The 22,877-nt window shown below is 40.7% G+C and overlaps 1 protein-coding gene across 1 annotated transcript in view; it reads left to right on the forward strand.

Annotated features, from left to right (window-relative positions):
* Nucleotides 1-15,624, forward strand: part of LOC126162277 (uncharacterized) — a 37,765-nt gene extending 22,141 nt beyond the window's left edge. The window contains exon 4 of the transcript XR_007535048.1: nt 15,543-15,624. The gene's annotated coding sequence lies outside the window, so the exon portion shown is untranslated. The remainder of the gene's footprint in view (nt 1-15,542) is intronic.
* Nucleotides 15,625-22,877: the final 7,253 nt, after the last annotated feature.

Here is a 22,877-nt window from a genome sequence, read left to right on the forward strand (position 1 = left end):
GCGTTGTCGGTGGATCACGATAGCAAATATCCTTCAACTTTCCCCCCAGAAAGAAATCCTGGGACGTCAGATCCGGTGAACGTGCGGGCCATGGTATGGTGCTTCGGCGACCAATCAACCTGTCATGAAATATGCTATTCAATACCGCTTCAACCGTACTGGAGATCCATCATGTTGGAAGTACATCACCATTCTATCATGCAGTGAAACATCTTGTAGTAACATCGGTAGAACATTACGTAGGAAATCAGCATACACTGCACCATTTAGATTGCCATCGATAAAATGGGGGCCAATTATCCATCCTCCCATAATGCCGCGCCATACATTAACCCGCTAAGGTCGCTGATGTTCCACTGGTCGCAGCCATCGTGGATTTTCCGTTGGCCAATATTATGGCGATTTACGTTACTTCTGTTGGTGAATGACGCTTCGTCGCTAAACAGAACGCGCGCAAAAAAACTGTCATCGTCCCGTAATTTCTCATGTGCCCAGTGGCAGAACTGAACACGACGTTCAAAGCGCATAGAAATATGGTACGGGTGCAATCGATGTTGATGTACCATTCGCAACACCGACGTTTTTGAGATTCCCGATTCTCGCGCAATATGTTTGCTAGTGATGTGCGGATTTGCAGCGACAGCAGCTAAAACACCTACTTCGGCATCATCATTTGTTGCAGGTCGTGGTTGACGTTTCACATGTTGCTGAACACTTCCCGTTTTCTTAAATAACGTAACTATCCGGCCAACGGTCCGGACCCTTGGATGATGTCGTCCAGGCAGCATACATAGCACACGCCCATTGGGCATTTTGATTACAATAGCCATAGAGCAGCACGATATCGACCTTTTCCGCAATTGGTAAATGGTCCATTTTAACAAGGGTAATGTATCACGAAGCAAATACCGTTCGCACTGGCGGAATGTTATGTGGTACCACCTACATATACCTTTGTGACTATTACAGCGCCATCTATCACAAAGCGAAATAAGTGGTCCAACTAAAACATTCATACTTCTTTACGTATTACAAGACTATTTACTAAAAAAGGGGGGTTCCGATTTTAAAAAAACGCAGTTGATATCCGTTTGACCTATGGCAGTGCCATCTAGCGGGCCAACCATAGCGCCATCTGGTTTCCCCCTTCAAGCTAGACGAGTTTCGTTCTTTGTAGTTTTTTCGTTTGATGCTTATTTCGTGAGGTACTTGGCCCGATCGCTATTAATGGACCACCCTGTATACACCTTTAACCCTTCTAATACCACTATGGTCAATATGATCACATAAGGAATTTTAAACATATCTCACTTGTTTTCAAAACTATTATTTTCAAACAACCAAACTTTGTACCTTTAAGTCATTTTCATCCAGGGGATTTTTGTTCAGTTTTATATTTACACCACACCAATATTTAAGAGTGGTGTTTCCTCTGAAGGCCACTGGGGTCAATATGACTCCAGTCTAAATTTCTTTTCGAATGTTGAATGTAGAATCTCTGACATTGGAAATGTGAGTTATGTTGGTACAACTGTAATGAATGTTTTCATGTTAGTTCATTGAAACACTTTCAATATACTCCATGTAAATTTCTTTGGTTCTTCATGGCCCCAACAGTACGCTGTGAAACAAATATATCTGTGTAAGAGCAGCACAGGTCGACAAGCTACGAGAATAAAAGAATTGCGAACTGGAGGAGTTAAAAATGACCAAAATTATATGTTATAATTTCTGATAAGCATCAAGTACAGAGAAGAAACTACCCTTGATAGGGCAAATGGAATCCTACACGTTCGCTAACAGAGATGAAAAACTTCGTGAATCGTGCTAACACGATACAGTGCGTTATAACGACCCTAATTCCCTCGGAATTTTTTTTCAGGTAAACAAGACCACTGCGATTGTAGTTTTCTTGCTTCATTTTCGACATAGTTTTCCTTTCCTTTTACTTCACGTTAACGCGTTATATTTTATATTTCGATTCAGAGGCGTGTTTTATTACTTTGATTGATATACGAATTTGGTGATATGATTGTCGTGGAATACAGAGTGGTGCTTCTCTTTATCACCACATCAAAACTGAGTGTCAGCGTAATTTACAAAATGACGACATTACACAACAAAAATATTTTTTACAGAAAATCATTCAGAGCACGAATACATTACAAAACGACAATCTGTTTGGTTTTTATCAGTAAACAATGTGTGTCATCATCATTGATGTTCCTCTTGCAGTTCATGGGGTTGGATTTGATACTGCGCCCTGGATTAGTTTCTTATTCTGCCTGTCCATTCAGTGAAGTTCCACGGCAAATGAGGGAAAATGTCTCCAGCCTCACGAGAATCCAGTCGTTTATGTAATATAGCCTTCTTTTACAGGTAAAACTGAAAGTTCGTTAATGAAAGTTTTATTTTAATAGAGATAAAATTTCGATGCTCCGTTAGGAACCACTGTTTTATACTTCGATAATGGTTACAGAAAATTGTTTGTTGGGATCGATTGGACTTTAGCTTAGTGTTAAACGTAAATCTCATACGGCTACAAAACTGGTCTGTTACTTGACAGGAGTACCAAAAAGCATACAGAATGAAGAAAAAGAGCCACACTTGGTTGTCGGAATGCAATTCCTCATCACACTTCAAGACAATAGTGTATCTACTTAAACATAGTCGCCCCTATATGTTTGACAGGAATGCGATTCAGAAAACAGGGCTCTACCAACGCTGTAAGTGCAAGCAGCGTGGACGAGAACAGGCACAATGGACTCTACACTGTGACACAGCTGTCCCACCAGCCCTATGAGACAAGCCAGTACCGTGGCGAATGGATATTCAGACTATCGAAACATTCTTTTTTCACAGTTAAAGCATTAAACTGTATCTATTTTACACCTTCACAATGCGGTATCTTGTGTATTTTTTGCTGTCACTAAAATAAATGTAAATGTCGTGTGACTAGGGCCTCCCGCCGGGTATGCCGTTCGCCGGGTGAAAGTCTTTCGATTTGATGACACTTTGGTGATTGGGCATCGATGGGGATGAAATGATGATGATTAGGACAACACAACAGTCAGTCCCTGAGCGGAAAATCTCCGACACAACCGGGAATCGAACCCGTGCACTTAGGATTGACATTGTGTCTCGCTGACCACTCAGCTACCAGGGGCGGACTCGCTGTCACTGTTAATTTTGTTTAAACGGTAATACATAACAGGAACTTCTTACAAATGCAAAACGACCGCATTGTTTCGTCCATGAAAATAAGTTAATACAAAGTAATAGCGGATACAGTAACATCGTCTGTATTAATAAGGCTCAGGAATCACAATAGGCAGGCTACAGTAGACTGCTAATTTGATACACACAATAAATCTATTCAGTACGTTTGACATCCAGACTTATCTTCACAGAGCCAGTATGTATACATGTGAGCAACGTTCAACGCGACCATCTCGCAATAACGTACACTTCACCACTCCCTGAATCTTACTTCGTTCGATCCTACGACACCCAGAAACGTGTTCCTGTAAGTGTCCATACTACTAAAAATCTACTGGATTAATATCCGATGAATGTGGAGTCCAGAACATAGGATCTGCTTGACCAGCACATTCACCTGGAAATCTTTCATTTAAGTAGTTATGTACATTCATTCCAAAGTGCAGCAGTGCGTCATTATTCTGAAATCGTACCTGTCATCGAACACCAAGTGGAAAAATTTCAAATTCGTCAGGCAGTGTGTCTAAAAAGTTGTACGTTAGATGGGCACATTCAACTACTCCATCAATAGGTAAGGGCCCAAAAGAAATACTCCCATGACGATAGCCAATAGATTTCTGCCTGAAAACCACATTCACAGGCGACATGCAGGCTGTATTCCGATCAGTAATGACAGTGCATATCACGCTATTAATACAATGTCAATCGTCTTCCACTTGTTGCAAATGTCATTCACAAAAGTGCACTTGCCGAAGTGGTCTTCTGGTCGCTGGGTGTTGAATTACAGTGATCAGATATGAAAGCAGTTCGTTATGTAACACTTCAGTCTTTGACACATCTAGAACTGCCTTGCAGTAACAAGGGTATGTTGTCCAGGTGGTTGGTGAATGGATTCAAGAAATGCATCATCTGTTTCTAGAGTATGTTTAGTCCCTGGACGACCTTTGTCCGTTAGTTATCGACGAAGATTACCAGCTTTCCAATGTACACAAGGTCGACACAGAGAAAAAATTATATTCACGTATTCTTCGTTAGTGTATTGCATCTAGAGATGCTCTACATGAACTTGACAGGACCAGTAATGGTTGGACACTGCGTGGTTAGTGGACATAAACTTACACTTTAATGGATCCCACTACGAAGTAGTAGGCTATTGTAAAGTGCCAAACCACGTCCTGCTTTTTAGAAATAAGAACTAGGAAATAAAAGTCTAAAATAAAAGAAGAACAACCTGGTGTGGATTCGAAACATAGCTGTGTGGTGGATGTTGGTTTGATGTTCCACCATACTATTCAGTGACCTACGATGGTTGGTACGGTTTCTGTGGTGTGATACACATTCCTATGAACATTCTGATGCGCTGAACAATGTGACTGCTTTGTCAGAGGCTTTGTTAATAGAAAAAGAATCTTATTTCGGGCCTCTGCCTAAATTACGTTGTAATAATTTTAAAAAAGTTTTCAATACTATTTGTAGGAACTCACTTTCTTACTAGAGCTTTTTCTTCTCACTGCACATTTAAGTATAACTGACCTAAGGCATATGTGACATACAAACTCAGGTGTTTTGGTGAGCCATGGCAGTTAACTTACGTGGACATCCGTCTTTTCATTTCCTCGACTCTATTACAGTGAGAAAGAAGTTAACGGTGTAGAATAATAACCACTATTTTGACAACGTTTGTTGAAATAGCGTTGATTATATATATGACAGAGCGAACGGTAATATAGCTTTCCAACTACAACGAATGTCAACCTGCTGCAACCACAGTTCCTGGAACGATGTTATCTACGCTATTCATCGCTCACAGAAATCTCGTGCAGTGTGTACTATAATATTACTCAAGCCTGTCGAATTCAAAACACGAAGCCCTAACCGTCAAAAAATGGTTCAAATGGCTCTGAGCACTATGTGACTTTACTGCTGAGGTCATCAGTCCCCTAGAACTTAGAACTACTTAAATCTAACTAACCTAAGGACATCACATACATCCATGCCCGAATCAGGATTCGAACTTGCGACCGTAGCGTTCGCGCGGCTCCACACTGTAGCGCCTAGAGCCGCTCGACCACTCCGGCCGGCCCCTGTCCGCCGACGTCTAACGAATACACTACATATACGAAAGGGTGGTGTTAACAGTCAGGGAATTAATAAAAGTCATAGACGAGTCTCCAGTAGCAATTATTGTTACAATGACGCCAGATATTCCGTGGAAGCCTAGACATTCCTAAAGAATCTGAGAAAACCTTTCATCCCTTTGAGCATCGTGGCAGACACTATGAACATAAATTTAAGCTCATAACTTCTGGCACAGGTACATACGAGCAATCATCCGTCTATGCTCCATCCACGAATGGAATGGTAAGGACTTGATACACATCCATGCCCGAGGCAGGATTCAAACCTGTGACCGTAGTTGTCGCGCGGTTCGAGACTGAAGCGCTTAGAACCGCTCGGCCACACTACTCGGCGAAGAATTTTATTGCCGTGAGAGGTTTCCTAAGATCTGAGACTGGCAACCGCTGTCACTGCAACCGGTTTTCTGGGGTCATTTCCATTTCAGGGTGCTTCGCAAAGTTACTCCCACACATGTTGTGGTTCCAGAGATGAGTCGCTAATAGTGTAATTGAACAGCAATGGATCGCGTCACGTGTTTAGGTGCAATGCATTATACTCGGTTACTACAAGGTTAGCTTAGAGAACCTCCACCAACTGTCAATCCCCTCCAGATTTCCAATGCCCTACAGTCTTGTGACGTTGCAGAATCGCTACACACTAAAGCGTCACTGCGAAATATTTCTTAGAGCTTCCGTCATTATAACTAGATCATTTATATACAGGATGTTAAAAGAATGTATTCCATCTTTTGAGAGATGATTTGTTCTTTGAAATGCACACCTTAACAGGCAAGAGCGCTTGTTCATCTTCTCTACTGTGAAACACATCAAGTCTACTTAACCTAGCTGCTATCGCGATCATCCAAAGAATGCAATAAGCTAATGAGTAATCAAATGAGATCACATTATTTTGTTGTTGTATAGCAGCATATTATCTACGTATTGTGCCTGGAGCACAAAAATATTTTTATGTGACTTATGTACCTGCTTTCCCATAGTAAATGGAAACAAGGCTTCTAATCCGAATATCGCTGCTTACCGATACAGTATAGAGAGTTACGACCTGATCGTTATCACACGATTGTTTACAGTGTGAGGCAACGATATAAATGTAAGAGAATTGAAATAAATAATGTTTTACTGTAGTTAGCCGTAATCTGGTATGCCAGTGTCGTCTGAATGAATTTCGATTGGACAATAGAAAGGTCACAAGATCCAAAACGGGCAAAAGTTAAATTTGGTAAATAGCCAATCACCCAAAAATTTGGCAAGAAAAGTAATGCGCAAATTAAAAAAAAGCATTCGCGCAAGCTTCAATGTTAGGAACACGTGTAACATGAACACTTAAGACGTCAATCTAGCCTGAAATAACGTTAATTATAATTCTGCAATGACTAGCAAACCTCCATAGAAACAACACTGTACTACGTAACTCATGAAAATTCTGTCTGTTTGAAAATATGTTTAATCGTGTCTAGGACAGGGAAATATTCTTTGCCGGTTAACTCGCAAATGATGCCGTAGAAACCGTCATTTATGGCGACTATTATTTGCGAATGCTAATGTTACGTAGACGTATGCACGTAATCTCATTTACAGAACATAAAATAAAATAGTAAAATTTCTTTGACTGTAAGATGACCAGCTTACTTTTGTCAATAAAATACAAGTTGCATACGAATCACTTGCATAGTGAACTGCTTGCCTGCATTACCATAGTTGTGCACCACTCTATGAACAAATGTAGATACCACTGCTTTTTATTACAATGATTATTTAATTGAAAATCTGTTGTAACTTTAACTGAATCGAATTTCTTTTAACTATTTCTTTTACCCACTATTTTCACGGAAGCTATTGTTTAAGGGCAAGACGCTGTTCGTGGTTAACGGCCTGAATCTGTAAAGTTTGCATTGAACAATGTCCCAAAGATTTACTATTACGCTGGCGTGCCTATTACACAGCAATAAAAATACTTTGCGATGAGTTGCTTCTGGCACGATGTAATGCTTATTACGAAATTGATTACTGGCGGTAGACTCTTATTGATGAGTGAGCAGACTGAATAAAATATATGCACACAGCAGTCTTCATTAATTCCAACATTTTCTTGTGATCATGTTCTGTATCCATATATGTGCTGGCTTACTTATATTTCGCCTTGCCACATACATATTATATCACAATTTCCATAACAATTTCCGTTTGGAGAATGCGCGCCAACACACACATCTCTATCACACAACAGATGCTTCCCAACTCATCTCTGACTTAGTTCTAGGACTGAATGCTCTTGCACCAGCATCGTTATCTTTCCATGAAATATATTCTTCGTAATAGGTCAATATAATTCCCTTGACACTGCCAGCGTATTTAATGCAATTAGTATTCTTTTATGTCTTATTTATTCATCCAGCTTATATTACCTTTTGATAAAATCCACATAATGACAAAATTCATAAATACATACACTAACAAGAAATGATTATAAACCCAGGCCGTAGCTGAAAAATACATGAGACGGCGGGTATTACATACGACCTGACATTGTGAGGCGCCGCTAAAGGATGTGCTCGAAATGGTGTTTGCTGTTCACCATCTCTAATGACAGGCTTCCATTATGCTGGAAATTGCAGAAAAAAACTACAAGCTGTTTACAATACATAGTGGATCTGTTAGAATTAATGTAAGTGCACTTACCCAGAACTGTGAATACGGTTTACAGGTTCAACAACTTCTCAAAGCTCTTAAGGTAAGCGTATTAGATCCCATTTGTACTGGGCATTTCTCATGGTTTTATCCGAACTGCATCCTCTCAAAATATGCAATACTTTTTCTTTTACAACGTGTATATCGCGAGCAGTAGTGGGCATACGACACTTCCTCTTCGTACCTTTCATATTATCTTTCCAATTATCGATTTTGTCCCATTAAGAGCAATATCTTGAGTTATATCTGCAGTCAGGTACCGAAAACAGTCCGGTGGTTCCGCGCCGACCGCGGTGGTCTAGCGGTTCTGGCGCTGCAGTCCGGAACCGCGGGACTGCTACGGTCGCAGGTTCGAATCCTGCCTCGGGCATGGGTGTGTGTTATGTCCTTAGGTTAGTTAGGTTTAAGTAGTTCTAAGTTCTAGGGGATTTATGACCTAAGATGTTGAGTCTCATAGTGCTCAGAGCCATTTGAGCCATTTTTTTTTGAACAGTCCCTTGTTTTGGTACAGTTGTCTTAAAACATTCTACATAAATGTTACAAATATGAGGTATCCTCCTACCATAACTTCGCTGATATCAGTTACATTGGGTTTCATGTACAACTTAGGGACTAACAGACAACGGAGAACCATTACCATCCAGAGAAAATACATTAGCAAGTGGCTGAGTGTGGCATCAGTCAGCAGACTATTGTAAAGCTAACACCTGCCAGAGTCGCAGTACCAGGCAGTAGTATCAGAGCGCTAGATGGTGAAGTTGCACTAACAGACAGTGGATAAAGTTACGAGCTGTAATACTGTCCATCGTATTGTACAGCACTGGCCACAGTTGCGGTGGTCCAAGGACAACAAGAAGAGTCGACCACTGCCGCCATCCAGGGTGAGGAACAGCCATCCGCCACCATCGCGGCTGTGTGAACATTGGTGGCGGCGTCGTACGCGGAAGAAGACGAGGATACCATTTGTGTCCAGGCAGACAACAAGTTCTACTTGTATGCTAATTCACTGAAGCTGTATTCTTGCTACAACCTGCTACCGAAGGGTACGTTACTTTAAATAACAAGATTTTCTATTCGTGATTGACAAGATAAATACGGACTGTTAAGTATAATATTTCGTGAAGTGTTCGAAAGTGAATGTGAGAATATGTGTTAAATCAAACCATCTAGGGAAACAGCAAATTGTAACCTCCCCGTGAACAAAGCAAGATTCTGCACTTTACGAAATTGCAAACTCATCGAAATCTTCACCAAAACTATTCAAAGCAATTTCCTGCACATATTTAATTCTCTTTTTCCATTTACATGTCATACCCTTAAATCTTCTGAATTTTTTATCTTTCTACAGTTCAGAAACTGAGTTCTTTTATTTGGATTATGTTGTATAATGCGACATGAAGTTCTCCATGGGCTATAGTCTCAACATTTAGCGAAGAGATACTTTAATGGGCGACGGTTGTTAGCACTAGAACCGAGTGGTTTATTTTGAAATAAATATGTTGCTAGCTCTGTACCTAGATCTAGATAGAGTAAAACATTGTAAAATGATAGGCAGGGCACACTTTTCATTGTACTTCGTTGAAGGTCGACGGAGGAAGTAGTGTACATCAACAATACTCGTTGTACGTTCATGACAAAATAGAAATAGGGTACAAGATTGTAAAAGTTCCAAATTTGGCCACGAACCTAGAGCCGAGAAATTAGGTGGACCGGACAATACTAAGCTAATGTACCGGACGTCACCTTGTACTATAGATCATTTTGTCATTAAAATTCATGAACAACTCACAGAAAGCGCAACGACACATATCTACAGTGTGCTGTGTGCCTAAGACAGGCGATGATACGCCATATTAGTAATCAATCGTACAAGCATTGAAAAATTACCCCGAATTTGAGGCATTTATAAAGAGCAGCAGCCCACACATAGTATTTGGGAGCCAGTGAAGCGTGAAAGCAGAACTTGGTAAAAGCTAGTTAATTATGTCAGACCAGAATATCGAGGTTGAAGGAGTGGAAAATAGCGTAGTCGTAGTACTAGTTGAGATTTCCATCGAGTCAGAAATTGTGTCTGCAATGCGTTGATTAGCACGAAAGTAAAGGTTATGCGTAAGCCAAGAAGGCAAGTATATCCTTCTAATGGCTTATAGATTCGCCTGTCGATGTAACTTCTTGTTGTTGTTGTCTTCAGTCCTGAGACTGGTTTGATGCAGTTCTCCATGCTACTCTATCCTGTGGAAGCTTCTTCATCTCCCAGTCTTTACTGCAACATACATCCTTCTGAATCTGCTTAGTGTATTCATCTCTTGGTCTCCCTCTACGATTTTTACCCTCCACGCTGCCCTCCAATGCTAAATTTGTGATCCCTTGATGCCTCAGAACATATCCCACCAACCAGTCCCATCTTCTTGTCAAGTTGTGCCACAAACTCCTCTTCTCCCCAATTCTATTCAATATCTCCCTATTAGTTATGTGATCTACCCATCTAATCTTCAGAATTCTTCTGCAGCGCCACATTTCGAAAGCTTCTATTCTCCTCTTGTCCTAACTATTTATCGTCCATGTTTCACTTCCGTACATGGCTACGCTCCATACAAATACTTTCAGAAACGACTTCCTGACACTTAAATCTATACTCGATGTTAACAAATTTCTCTTCTTCAGAAACGCTTTCCTTGCCATTGCTAGTCTACATTTTATATCCTCTCTACTTCGACCATCATCAGTTATTTTGCTCCCCAAACAGCAAAACTCCTTTACTACTTTAAGTGTCTCATTTCGTAATCTAATTCCCTCAGCATCACCCGACTTAATTCGACTACATTCCATTATCCTCGTTTTGCTTTTGTTGTTGTTCATCTTATATCCTCCTTTCAAGACACTGTCCATTCCGTTCAACTGCTCTTCCAAGTTCTTTGTGTCTCCGACAGAATTACAATATCATCGGCGAAAGTCAAAGTTTTTATTTCTTCTCCATGGACTTTAATACCTAATCCGAATTTTTCTTTTGTTTCCTTTACTGCTTGCTCAATATACAGAATGAATAACATCGGGGACAGGCTACAACCCTGCCTCACTCCCTTCCCAACCGCTGCTTTCCTTTCATGCCCCTCGACTCTTATAACTGCAATCTGGTTTCTGTACAAATTGTAAGTAGCCTTTCGCTCCCTGCATTTTACCCCTGCCACTTTTAGAATTTGAAAGAGAGTATTCCAATCAACATTGTCAAAAGCTTTCTCTAAGTCCACAAATGCTAGAAATAGAGGTTTGCCTTTCCTTAATCTATTTTCTAAGATACGTCGTAGGGTCGGTATTGCCTCACGTGTTCCAACATTTCTGCGGAATCCACACTGATCTTCCCCGAGGTCGGCTTCTACCAGTTTTTCCATTCGTCTGTAAAGAATTCGTGTTATTATTTTGCAGCTGTGACTTATTAAACTGATAGTTCGGTAATTTTCACATCTGTCAACTCCTGCTTTCTTTGGGATTGGAATAATTATATTCTCTTTGAAGTCTAAGGGTATTTCGGCAGTCTCATACATCTTGCTCACCAGATGGTACAGTTTTGTCAGGACTGGCTCTCCCAAGGCCGTCAGTAGTTCCAATGGAATGTTGTCTACTCCCGGCACTTGTTTCGATTCAGGTCTTTCAGTGCTCTGTCAAACTCTTCATGCAGTATCGTATCTCCCATTTCATCTTCATCTACATCCTCTTCCATTTCCATAATATTGTCCTCAAGTGCATCGCCCTTGTATAGACCCTCTATATACTCCTTCCACCTTTCTGCTTTCCCTTCTTTGCTTAGAACTGGGTTTTGATCTGAGCTCTTGATATTCATACCTTTTCTCCAAAGGTCTCTTTAATTTTCCTGTAGGCAGTATCTATCTTACCCCTAGTGAGATAAGCCTCTGCATCCTTACATTTGTCCTCTAGCCATCCCTGCTTAGCCATTTTGCACTTCCTGTCGATTTCATTTTTGAGACGTTTGTATCCCCTTTTGACTGCTTCATTTACTGCGTTTTTATATTTTCTCCTTTCATCAATTAAATTCAATATTTCTTTTTACCTATTTGATCCTCTGCTGCCTTCACTACTTCATCCCTCAGAGCTACCCATTCTTCTTCTACTGTATTTCTTTCCCCCATTCTTGTCAATTGTTCCCTTTTGCTCTCCCTGAAAGTCAGTACAACCTCTGGTTTAGTCAGTTTATCCAGGCCCCATCTCCTGAAATTCCCACCTTTTTGCAGTTTCTTCAATCTACAGTTCATAACCAATAGATTGTGGTCAGAGTCCACATCTGCCCCTGGAAATGCTTTACAATTTAAAACCTGATTCCTAAATCTCTGTCTTACCATTATATAATCTATCTGATACCTTCTAGTATCTCCACGATACTTCCGTGTATGCAACCTTCTTTTATGATTCTTGAATCAAGTGTTAGCTATGATTAAGTTATGCTCTGTGCAAAATTCTACCAGACAACTTCCTCTTTCATTTCTCTCCCCCAATCCCTATTCACCCACTATGTTTCCTTCTCTCCCTTTTCCTACTCTCGAATTCCAGACACCTATGACTATTAAATCTTCGTCTCCCTCCACTACCTGAATAATTTCTTTTATCTCATCATACATTTCATCAATTTTTTCATCATCTGCAGAGCTAGTTGGATTATAAACTTGTACTACTGTAGTAGGCATGGGCTTCGTGTCTATCTTGGCCGCAATAATGCGTTCACTATGCTGTTGGTAGTAGCTTACCAGCACTCCTATTTTTTTATTCATTATTAAACCTACTCCTGCATTACCCCTATTTGATTTTGTATTTATAACCCTGTAATCACCTGACCAAAAGTCTTGTTCCTCCTGCCACCGAACTTCACTAATTCCCACTATATCTAACTTTAACCTATCCATTTCCCTTTTTAAATTTTCTAACCTACCTGCCCGATTAAGAGATCTGATATATCCCCTCCCAGAGATCTGAATGCGGTACTTCTTAGGAATGTTTTCCCACTGGAGAGGTCATCAGGGCAATTTCTCAGTTACAGGTCACCTGTCTTGCAGATACGCATTATCTGTCCTTAATGCAGTGGTTCTCATTGTCTTCTGCATCATCATGCCACTCAAAATTACTGAGTCTTCCGCCTTGTAGGAGCAGTTTGCCACTCTAAGGGAAAGAGAGAGATCTGAAGCTCTGTCGGCACCTCCGCTCTCTTTGACAAAGCCGTTGGCAGGGTAAGGGTGACTTTACGCCGGATGTCTTCGTCCACTATTTCTGAAGAGTTTTATTCTAAATTTAAGCAGTGAAAACGAATCGAACACGGAACGAGAAACGTTTGGACTATTAATGAAAGACGCTACACCTAGACCAAGGGTGCATTCCTGAAATCATAGCTGTGGACATTATGCTGTTATTGCCGTATAAAAAACTTCCTCTTAGTACAGCCTTTATTTGAAGAATACCATCCCACAGCACGTTTCCAAAGCTACAGAGAAAATAACTTCTGTTCAGGAAGGTCAATGCGAGAAGGTGGAAGCTCCTCGTGTTTCTCATTCATCAATATGAATGGATGGCTGTATTCCTTTTCTTGTTCAGCTTAAAACTCAGCTTCTTCCTCTATGCAGGTTCACAAGACTATGGCCGAACGGCATACTCCAAGTCGACGCATATGTGACTGTTTCCTCTGTCAACTTATGTCATTACATTGCGTACATTCGCACTATAGTCATTCTTTCTGCAATTTCTCTGTGCATATGTACATTGTGTCGCACTATGCCACCACATTTGTAATTGAATGAACAATTTTGTAAGTGCAGATCCACCTGGAGTGGATGTTCTCGAAGTTCTATACTTTTTGTCATGTTTGGCACTTGGTGACGTATTTTCGTGTCGACGAAAAGAGTATCATTCTTTGCCGTTTAACAGATTTACGTGTGCCATCCAAACTGTTAAATCCTTTACGTATACATAACACTGACAAATTATCAAACGTATCTATTGTTACTGTAAAAATTTTCTGTATTAAGTGATGTTTTATGTAATGTTCTCCCAGAGACATTTGATCGGGAGCACTATCTACCTCAAATTTCTTATTTGGGTATTTTCATCTCTTTTGGTCAAAGAACCACTTTGAGAATTGCTAGATTGAGAAACGGAAAGCAACGTTATTTTTTCAAGTACAGATGGGTCGATACAGTCCATCAGGACAAAATACCTTTCTGCTGAGGATATCGCGTATGATAAGTTTTCTAAAGTTCGATTGCCTCGCCTCAGCTTTCATCTGACTCTTGGGAACGAACCACGCCTGTAGACTGCTTATTCTTACTTTGTTTAAATTTATCGTTAGGACTCATCTCACAAGCCGCGCCGTTAAGCCGAGATGTCCGTCTTGTGTGACATACAACGTGCCTACTTCATCACAACTGTAGTCGTTGAGGTACGCTCAGAAGTTATGGCAACTGACGACTCGCGACGCTGGTGAACATCCAGCTAGGTAACTCCGAGACCGTCATACACCTACCCTGCCATTACTGGTTGAGCCGACGAGGGAAGCAATCGAGTTTAGACTTGCAGCACAGACAGACATGGGATATAATTTGTGGCTGGCGGTGCTCAGCACTTCCCAAGTCCCAAATGCCGGGTTGGCCAAATCCTTTCCCTGTATGCGAAACTGAGGCCCTGAGGTGGTGATCATTTGTCATGTCACAGGATAGATATCTGGATTATTGAATGCCGCGCTCCTGAGCAGCAATTACCCACTTTGAAGAACTTCTTTCTAGTGACATCCTAACTCTCTCGAAATGCACCAAGCTTCAGATTTACTCGCATGGTCAATCTACTAAATAGCCGTCTACTATAATGCCAGTAAGGATAGGAAGTCGCTAACACAGGGCGCTTGTCAGCAGTTAGGTCGCTTGCTCCAGCTTCACAGTAATCGCAACAACAGTCACCGCCTATTAAAACATGTCTTTGTAAAAATAGGATCCAGATCAGACAGGGTACTTCACAGTCCATTGAAGGAAAGCCTAATTAAAAACGCATGAACAAAAAAAAAGGTAGTTACTGTTCTGGGGAGGTGCAAAATGAATACGAGATCCCGACGACCTGTCACTGGTACATGTGGAAACGACACTCTCTGTAGTGCATCTGTTACCAGAGGTCTCTCATATTTTCACTGTTATGCGACCGTAACATAATCTTTTCACAGTGCTGAAAACGAAACTTACGCCATGTAAAAAATGTGATAACATATCACAGTGATCACAGTGTTATCAGTAGTAACTATCAAACAGTATAGAATTCCGTTCATAGTTTCTAACTCTAATAAAACATATTTCCCTCTGTTTGTTGTAGTTTACTCGGTGAAACCAAAGTGTCTCTGTAAACCAACCCTGTCACACTGTCCCAAGAACTAGGACTATTGCAAGTCTGTTGGTTCAGCTTGAAGAGACTGACTCCTCTGCGATTATGTGAAGACTAGATGGTTGGCCTGCTGACTGAAGACATCTACAATATTCTGAGAAAGCAAGAAATCCCAAGAGCGTCAGAACTTACCTCTTTTTCTAGCAAAAAAACTGGAGGAATCGACTAATCCTCTTTCATCATTGTTTCTGATTGCTTCACGAAAAGCAATAAACCACACCAGCATTATATTTAGGCGAGAAACTGATTCCAGAAACGTGTGTTTAAAAACATGGTTTTCCCTGTTTTTTTCTGTTGGCCTTGTAATAGCTTTATACTGACGTAAATAAACTGTAGTTTCATGTCGTCACCTGTTATCATTCTGTCGTTGAATACATTTCCTTACCTGCAGCTTCACATAATTATAGGCAAATTATGACTGTATATTAATCATACAAAACGCAATTGATCCGCATGTGGATGTTATATATGGCGGCCCAAGGCGGAAAGCAAAACAGTTTTATTGCAAGATATGACGCAAAGGAATCTGTGAAATACCACGCCAAGATGCAAGTTTGCATTATCGCTGTAAAATAAGTGATCGTGTACCGTCTCAGTCTCTGGCTCTTCTAGACTGAAATATAAATACCAAGGCGTGCTAAAAACCAATGCCTACGAATTATACATGTGAAAAATCTAAAAGCTTTTTAAATACAATAAACTTTATTATCAATTTTCATCTTCATTCTCCAATCTACATACTTATATCGCATCATTATCACCATAGCGACGAACAAATATCTCCGAACGAGACACCAGTTTCTTGATACCGCCATTGTAGAATGCCTGACTTTGTTAAAAGAGCCAAAACGTTACCTCTGCCTGCACTGCCTCGTCACTGTCAATGTGAAATCGCTAAAAGGGTTCTTAGAGCTCTGGAAGCAAAAGAAAATCGGATGAAGCCAAGCCGGAAGTATATGGAGGATGAATGATGAATTGAGCCCAAGGTGTCCGACTGTCACAGATATCCTCATGCCAAAAGAAAGCGTGCTCCATGTTTGGAAGAACTCTTCCAATTCGTGTTTTCAGTTTTATGGAGGATTCCAAAACGCTGCTTCTCACTCGCCGGCATAGCTATGTAGCACACAGCCATTCTACACGCTGCGTTTAGGGGACCACTACCAGGAAAGGATTGCAACTTGGGGCAGAGAAACGTAAAAGTTGACTAACTAACATGCATGGCATGTAATACAGCAACTGGTACTCTGAACACAATATAAAGTTCGAAAGCTTACCTTTTAGCGCGCCTTCGCACATCACTTGTTTATCAGTAATATATTATTTCTTATCAAGTACGAAACCATTTTGCACAGTAACTGTTAATTTCATTGATTGAAGTGATTTTTGATTTACAGACACTGGCTAATGAATATCAGTTAGTAACAGCATTAATTTAGTGAACAATTGCATACATCTGTAACCCTACTTGTACCATTGGGTCAATATGATCGCATAAGCAATTGGAAACATATCACACTTGTTTTGAAACCTGTTATTTTGGAACCTCATGCCTTTGTCCCTCGCAGTCATTATTATCCAGTGAAGTTCCGTTCAGTTTTATATTTACAGCACACCAATATTTAAGAGTGGTGTTTCCACTGAGGATCACTGGGGTCAATATGACACCAATCTCAGTTTCTTTTCATATCTTGAATATAGCATCTCAGACATTGGGAATGTGACTTACGTTTTAACAACTGTAATGTATCTTTCCATGTTAGTTCATTAAAACACTATTAATATACTCCGTGTAAATTTCTTGGGTTCTTCACGACCCCAGTCGTACGCAGTGAAGCAAACACATTTGGGTAAGAGGAAATCAAGTCGACAAGCCACGAGAAGAGAAAAACAATTGGGAATTAAAAATGATCAATTTTGGGTTTTATAATTTCTGATAACCAGCAATTAGAGGCGAAGAACGCTAGAAAGTAGAAATTTCGCTTGATGCAGGTAATGGAAGGCTACACGATCGCTAACAGGGATGAAAAACTTCGTGAATCACGCTAAGACGATACAGTCCATTAAAATGCTCCTAACTGTATCGGAATTTATTTACCAGGTAAGCAAGACCATTGCCATTGTAGTTGTTATCTCGCTCCGTTATTGGTAAAGTTTTCCGTGTTTCGAAACCAGGTCAGACGACTTTTAGATTACTAATAGAAGACTCCAACCCTAGATCAGAGGCGCATTTCGTTTTGGAATACACCTGTGTAAATTTGATGCAAAACGTTTGTTATTTAAATCGTTATCGATGGAATAGCGTGCTATCCTGAAACATAGTCGTATTGAAGTCCTCGGTGTTTACTTGAGATTCGGAAAAAATGGCGTAGCCTGAGAGGGAAACGTCGTATACAGTTATCGTCCAACTAACATGAGTACAATGCGTGTTTTTGGATCTTTTATCGAACTTACCTGGGTCTGAACACAAAAAGAATACAGAAACGTTGTGCTAGGTGCTTAAAAGTCGTCGAAGCACATACAGTGTGCAGAAACATTCAGGAAACACAAGAGTGACAGAAAAACTTTTCTAAATAGCCGTTGGTTAAACGTAGAGAACTAAAGGTTATTCGCACAAAATGGCGGAAACGCATCGCTGTAATGAATCAAATATGTCCACCCGCGTCATAACGCTAAAAGCTACATTCTGGAACTCGGCCAGGAGCGGCCAGAATTTTCCTTCTAGCGTTATGTGTGGCGATTAGACAACCATGAGTCATGACACAGACACATTTTTGCGATTTTGAGAGATGTAGTTACGAGGACTGTTGGGGAGTCTTCGCTGTCACGTTATGATCTTCATTAGAAAGAACGGGTTGTTGTGCAATAAAAGCACCTTAAATACAGGTCCACCAGATTTTTGTTAAGCTTTGTCTACGTGACCGATTATTGACAGCATGTCCCACTGACATTGCGCTGTAAACGGCAGAAAATGATGTCGTGAACTGCAGGCCAAAGATCAAAACCACGATAGCAGATTGCACCACTGTGTTGACTTGCTGATGTGTATTGCTGTGATGGACATAATGTAGACAATGGAGCAGCTCTGATGCCTGCATGCCTCAATGGTATAACATGTTTAACGTCCTAACAAGAGAAGTCCAAAGGATGTTCTCTTTAAGTTTGTTGCAACTGCTTCAGAAAACCAAACAAATAACAATGACGCGAACTGCCCTTTCATGCACAGGAGAGTTATTTGTAGAGGCATAATAACGCACAGGTTTTCAATAGGGTTTAATTTTTACCTTGACGGGTACAGAAAGGCAGAGATTCAGGCCTCTGGAGAATACGGACATTTTCGGGCGAGTACCGGTTAACTGAGAGTGAGGCAGAGGGGTTTCCGATATCTTTGAACATGTTTCCTACTCTAGAGCGTGCTGTTCATGTCAGGAACAAAGAAGATCTCAATGTCGGCAGCCAAATATCTGGCTAAGTGATAATGGCGGCGGATGAAGTCGTAATTGTATATATTTTTGTGATGTAACTTACAATTCAATTCCGACAATCGCTATGCTACATAAAGGTGAATCTTAAAAAGCTCTGGAGTAGGACTCAGGGAAAAGAAACAATTTCCACTTTAATCCCTAGGTAATAACGCTCAGACAGTAGCATGGAGATCTCACAGGATGTAATGAAGAGATAAATAATTTATTTGATATTCTATAATGAAAGGCAAGATCACCAGGCACTTTAATTTTTGCACAATTTTCTTGGACTTTAAACCACACCGCGTCAGACTCACACTTATTTATTTTACGGGGATTCCTGGTCCTCACAACAATGGACATATTTGATGTGAAATAGGACCGACCAATCACCCGGTTGTACACCTCGTTTTCTTGAATGATGTGATGGGAAATATCTCTGCTATTAAAGGTTCCAGTCCTGCTATGGCCATCACTTTATTTCCAGGATACAGTGGATCTGTTATCCTATTTGTAGTTTTAAATCGTTGACGTGTTCTGGTAACGCCCCGAATTATAACCAAATAACGGGCAACATTATAGTGGTGCACAGGAGGTCTGATTTGCAAGGCGATTTTAGCTGTCGGGCTGGTCTAGTTCTGGGATGGGTCACCATCCGGTCTGTCGAGCGCTTTTGGCAAGCAGGGTGGACTCAGCCCTTGTGAGACAATCCGAGGAGTTTCTTGATTGAGACGTAGCGGCTCCGGTCTCGTAAACTGACATACGACCGGGAGAGCTGTGTGCTGACCACGTGCCCTCCATATCTGCATCTAGTGACGCCTGTGGGCTGAGGATGACACGCGGAGGGTCGGTACCGTTGGGCCTTGCAAGGCCTGTTCGGACGGAGGGAGTTCGGAGGGAGTGGTACTATTACGAGTGCTATGGGAATTCAACTGCTAAATGCAGAGGTGGAAGCGGATGGGTCGAAAGAATACACTGAAATGAGTAAGTGTCAAATGAGGTGATAGTAGGAGAAACGGGAGACGATATAGAAGAGACAGAAAATCCAGTATTGGAATCAGAATTTAAAAAAGCTTTCTAAGGCTTAAAATCAAACAAGACAGAAGTTATAGATAACATTCTAAAATCGTTGGGGGGCACAAGATGACCGTCAATGTTGGTGTAGGATGTCTTAGACTTTCTATATATCATCAGACTTTCAGAGAAACAACATAAACACAATTCCGAAGCTTGCAAGAGTTGCCAAGTGCCAGAATAATCGCACAATCAGCTAACAGCTTATCGCACCAAAGTTGCTGACAAAAATAATATATAGAAAAACGGAAACGAAAATTGTGGATGTGTTGGATGATGACCGGTTTGGCTTTAGAAAGGTAAAAGCGTGAGAGAGGCAGTTCTGACGGTGCAGTTAATAATGGAAGTAAGTGTACAGAAAAATCAAAACAATTTCACAAGATCTGCCGAGGTGGAGATTTAGACAGTGTCAGATGGTGCCAGATGGTTGAAGTCACGAGAAAAATAGGGTAAGCTGTACGTAAAGACGGGTAATATATAAATGTAGAAGTGCTAGGAGGTAAAAATAAGAGTCGAGTCGAAGACCAACGACGAATTGCTGGCTTGAGAGTAAACCGAGAAAGGACGGAAGTAATAGAAGTAAAGAAATGAGAACAACGAGCAACTTAAGACCAGGTTTGGAGACCACGAAGTAGATGAAGTTAAGGAACTCTGATAGGAACTGCTGTCACAGAAACATTGAAAGACGACCGAGTAATAGGCAAGTAATACATCAACCGGTATTGGGAAAACAATAGAAAGTTCGTGGGCATACCTTTTACGCACGCCCTCGCACATCACGTCATTAAAATAGTTCAAATTGAGTAAATTACACATTGTGTACTGCTGGCTTCTCCCATCTTGCAGTCGTTTGGAATTTATAGTTATTGTTATTACGTGGTCTCAGAGATTAATTAATTCACCCAGTATATGGTTAACAGTCTCTCCATTTTGGCTCAGTTAAGGGGAGCTGACCACTCGGTGAAGTTCTAGAGGAGTATCCAAAAAAATTTGGCCGTGTCGATAAACCTCTCAGTTTCATTCTTATTCCTTTGTCCTGGAAACTGTTGGATGGCTTTCGTGCGCTTTTTGGGGCCCATTTACGGTATGGCTGGATCTATTACCCCGTCCGCCAGTTGATGGAGTATTATCTTCCTAAGTGTTCATTTTAAGGGTGATGGTTGCGAAGGCGCCTGACATACCGGTAGCCTGTCTATCAACTGAATACTACGTTCCATTTTATTGGTGACAACAGATATGTTCGTCAAAACCTCGGGATATTTCTCAAAATATGTGTAATAAGGCAATAGCCTGTTTCGAATTCAAGTGAGGCAACTGAATAAGAGACCCTGTCTCTACAACTGAACACACTTCTCCATGATGCTTATGGTCATACGAATGATATTTCCGCTCAGTTCAAAATTTAAACATAGCATCTCCTGATCAACAGCATTCAAAAGACACCCCGTATGTTGAAAATAAATCGCACAGTGAACTCAATTGGCCGTGACCACTGCTAAATTCTTAGGTAAAGCACCACTTTCCAGACAACGGAAATGAGACCCCACTGACGCTCCGACAGCTAAACGTGCGATACCAGGATACAACTCTAGAAATAGGTCCCGAAATATTTTCGGGGGCCTATAGTGACACAAACAAATGAGAAACTGGTTTGGGAGCACGCTCCGATATTCCTATTTTTTTGCTCAATCGGTTAAGCCCCCACCCCCTTCTCCCAGTAATCGGCGTGCAAATCATTCTAGCTTGCGTCAGAAACACCCCCTGCCCTGCTTGGTCTATACCATAGTGCACGTTGCTTATTGGGAGTTTTCCACCCACTAAACAAGTGTTAAGAACAATAGGATCACGCTTCTTGTCACCATCTTAAAACATAATGCATTAACTGACGTTCTAACCTTGACGAATCGTGTCAAGCTTTCCCCATGCATCTGCTCATGGTAGACTCAGTTATTAACATGTAACAAAGATAAATCACCAAATAACGAACAGCCGTGTATCTTAACAAGTTGTTATTTTATTTACATCACCTATTTCGGCATCTCATTCTGTCACCTTCAGGCCCCCGCACGTTAAAAAAAAAATGTGTATATGTCAAGGTATACCACTTGTCGACATTACAGAAAATGAAGCGTAATATTAGAAGTACCTAAAACCCACAAAATGCAACGGCAGCTTAAATAAGAGCACCTGTGCAAACAAAGAATAACGTATAGAATGGACACATACTGGTTAGTATCGAAACTAACTACTTTGTCATAACGGAGTTACGATAGAACGTGCCAGACATTACAAACAACAATTTAGAGTCTATAAATCCCGGATACACAAAATAATATAGCTTGCGTAGTCTCTTTTTCTTAAAAAGAAAAGCCATATCTCGAATAGATGAAAATAATCATATTTCTTAGAAGAAAAGTCCTCGTTCCAAGTAAAAGTCGTCATTTGAGATATGAAGTACACAATAGTGTGCGTATCTATCAACCAGTTAATATCACCACTTCTGAAATGTCAGAAGTAGTTGTGAAAATGCAAAAAAAAAAACCACAATCAGAAGGAAACCGAACGGCTTACAAAGTACCAAGTGAATAACGGTAAGAAAAGACCTTACGGAGAATGCCCATAAAATGTCTAGAGGACGTGACGCTATATTTAAAATAAAAAACTAAAAACATTATACTTGTAGTCCCTTGAACATCAAGGCACCAGAAACGCACCCGAAACACGATATTAACAAAGCTGTGTCCCCCGAAAATCTCAGTCGCCTGTGTAATTACTTTTCCTTTGCGAATGTAAGGTATTATATCACCAACCTATTTACAGAATGACTAAACCCGGCCACATATGTACTAACAAACAGCAAGCTGTTTCGCGAAAG

Source organism: Schistocerca cancellata, chromosome 2 (assembly GCF_023864275.1).
Source record: "Schistocerca cancellata isolate TAMUIC-IGC-003103 chromosome 2, iqSchCanc2.1, whole genome shotgun sequence".
NCBI classification, from domain to species: Eukaryota; Metazoa; Arthropoda; class Insecta; order Orthoptera; family Acrididae; genus Schistocerca; species Schistocerca cancellata.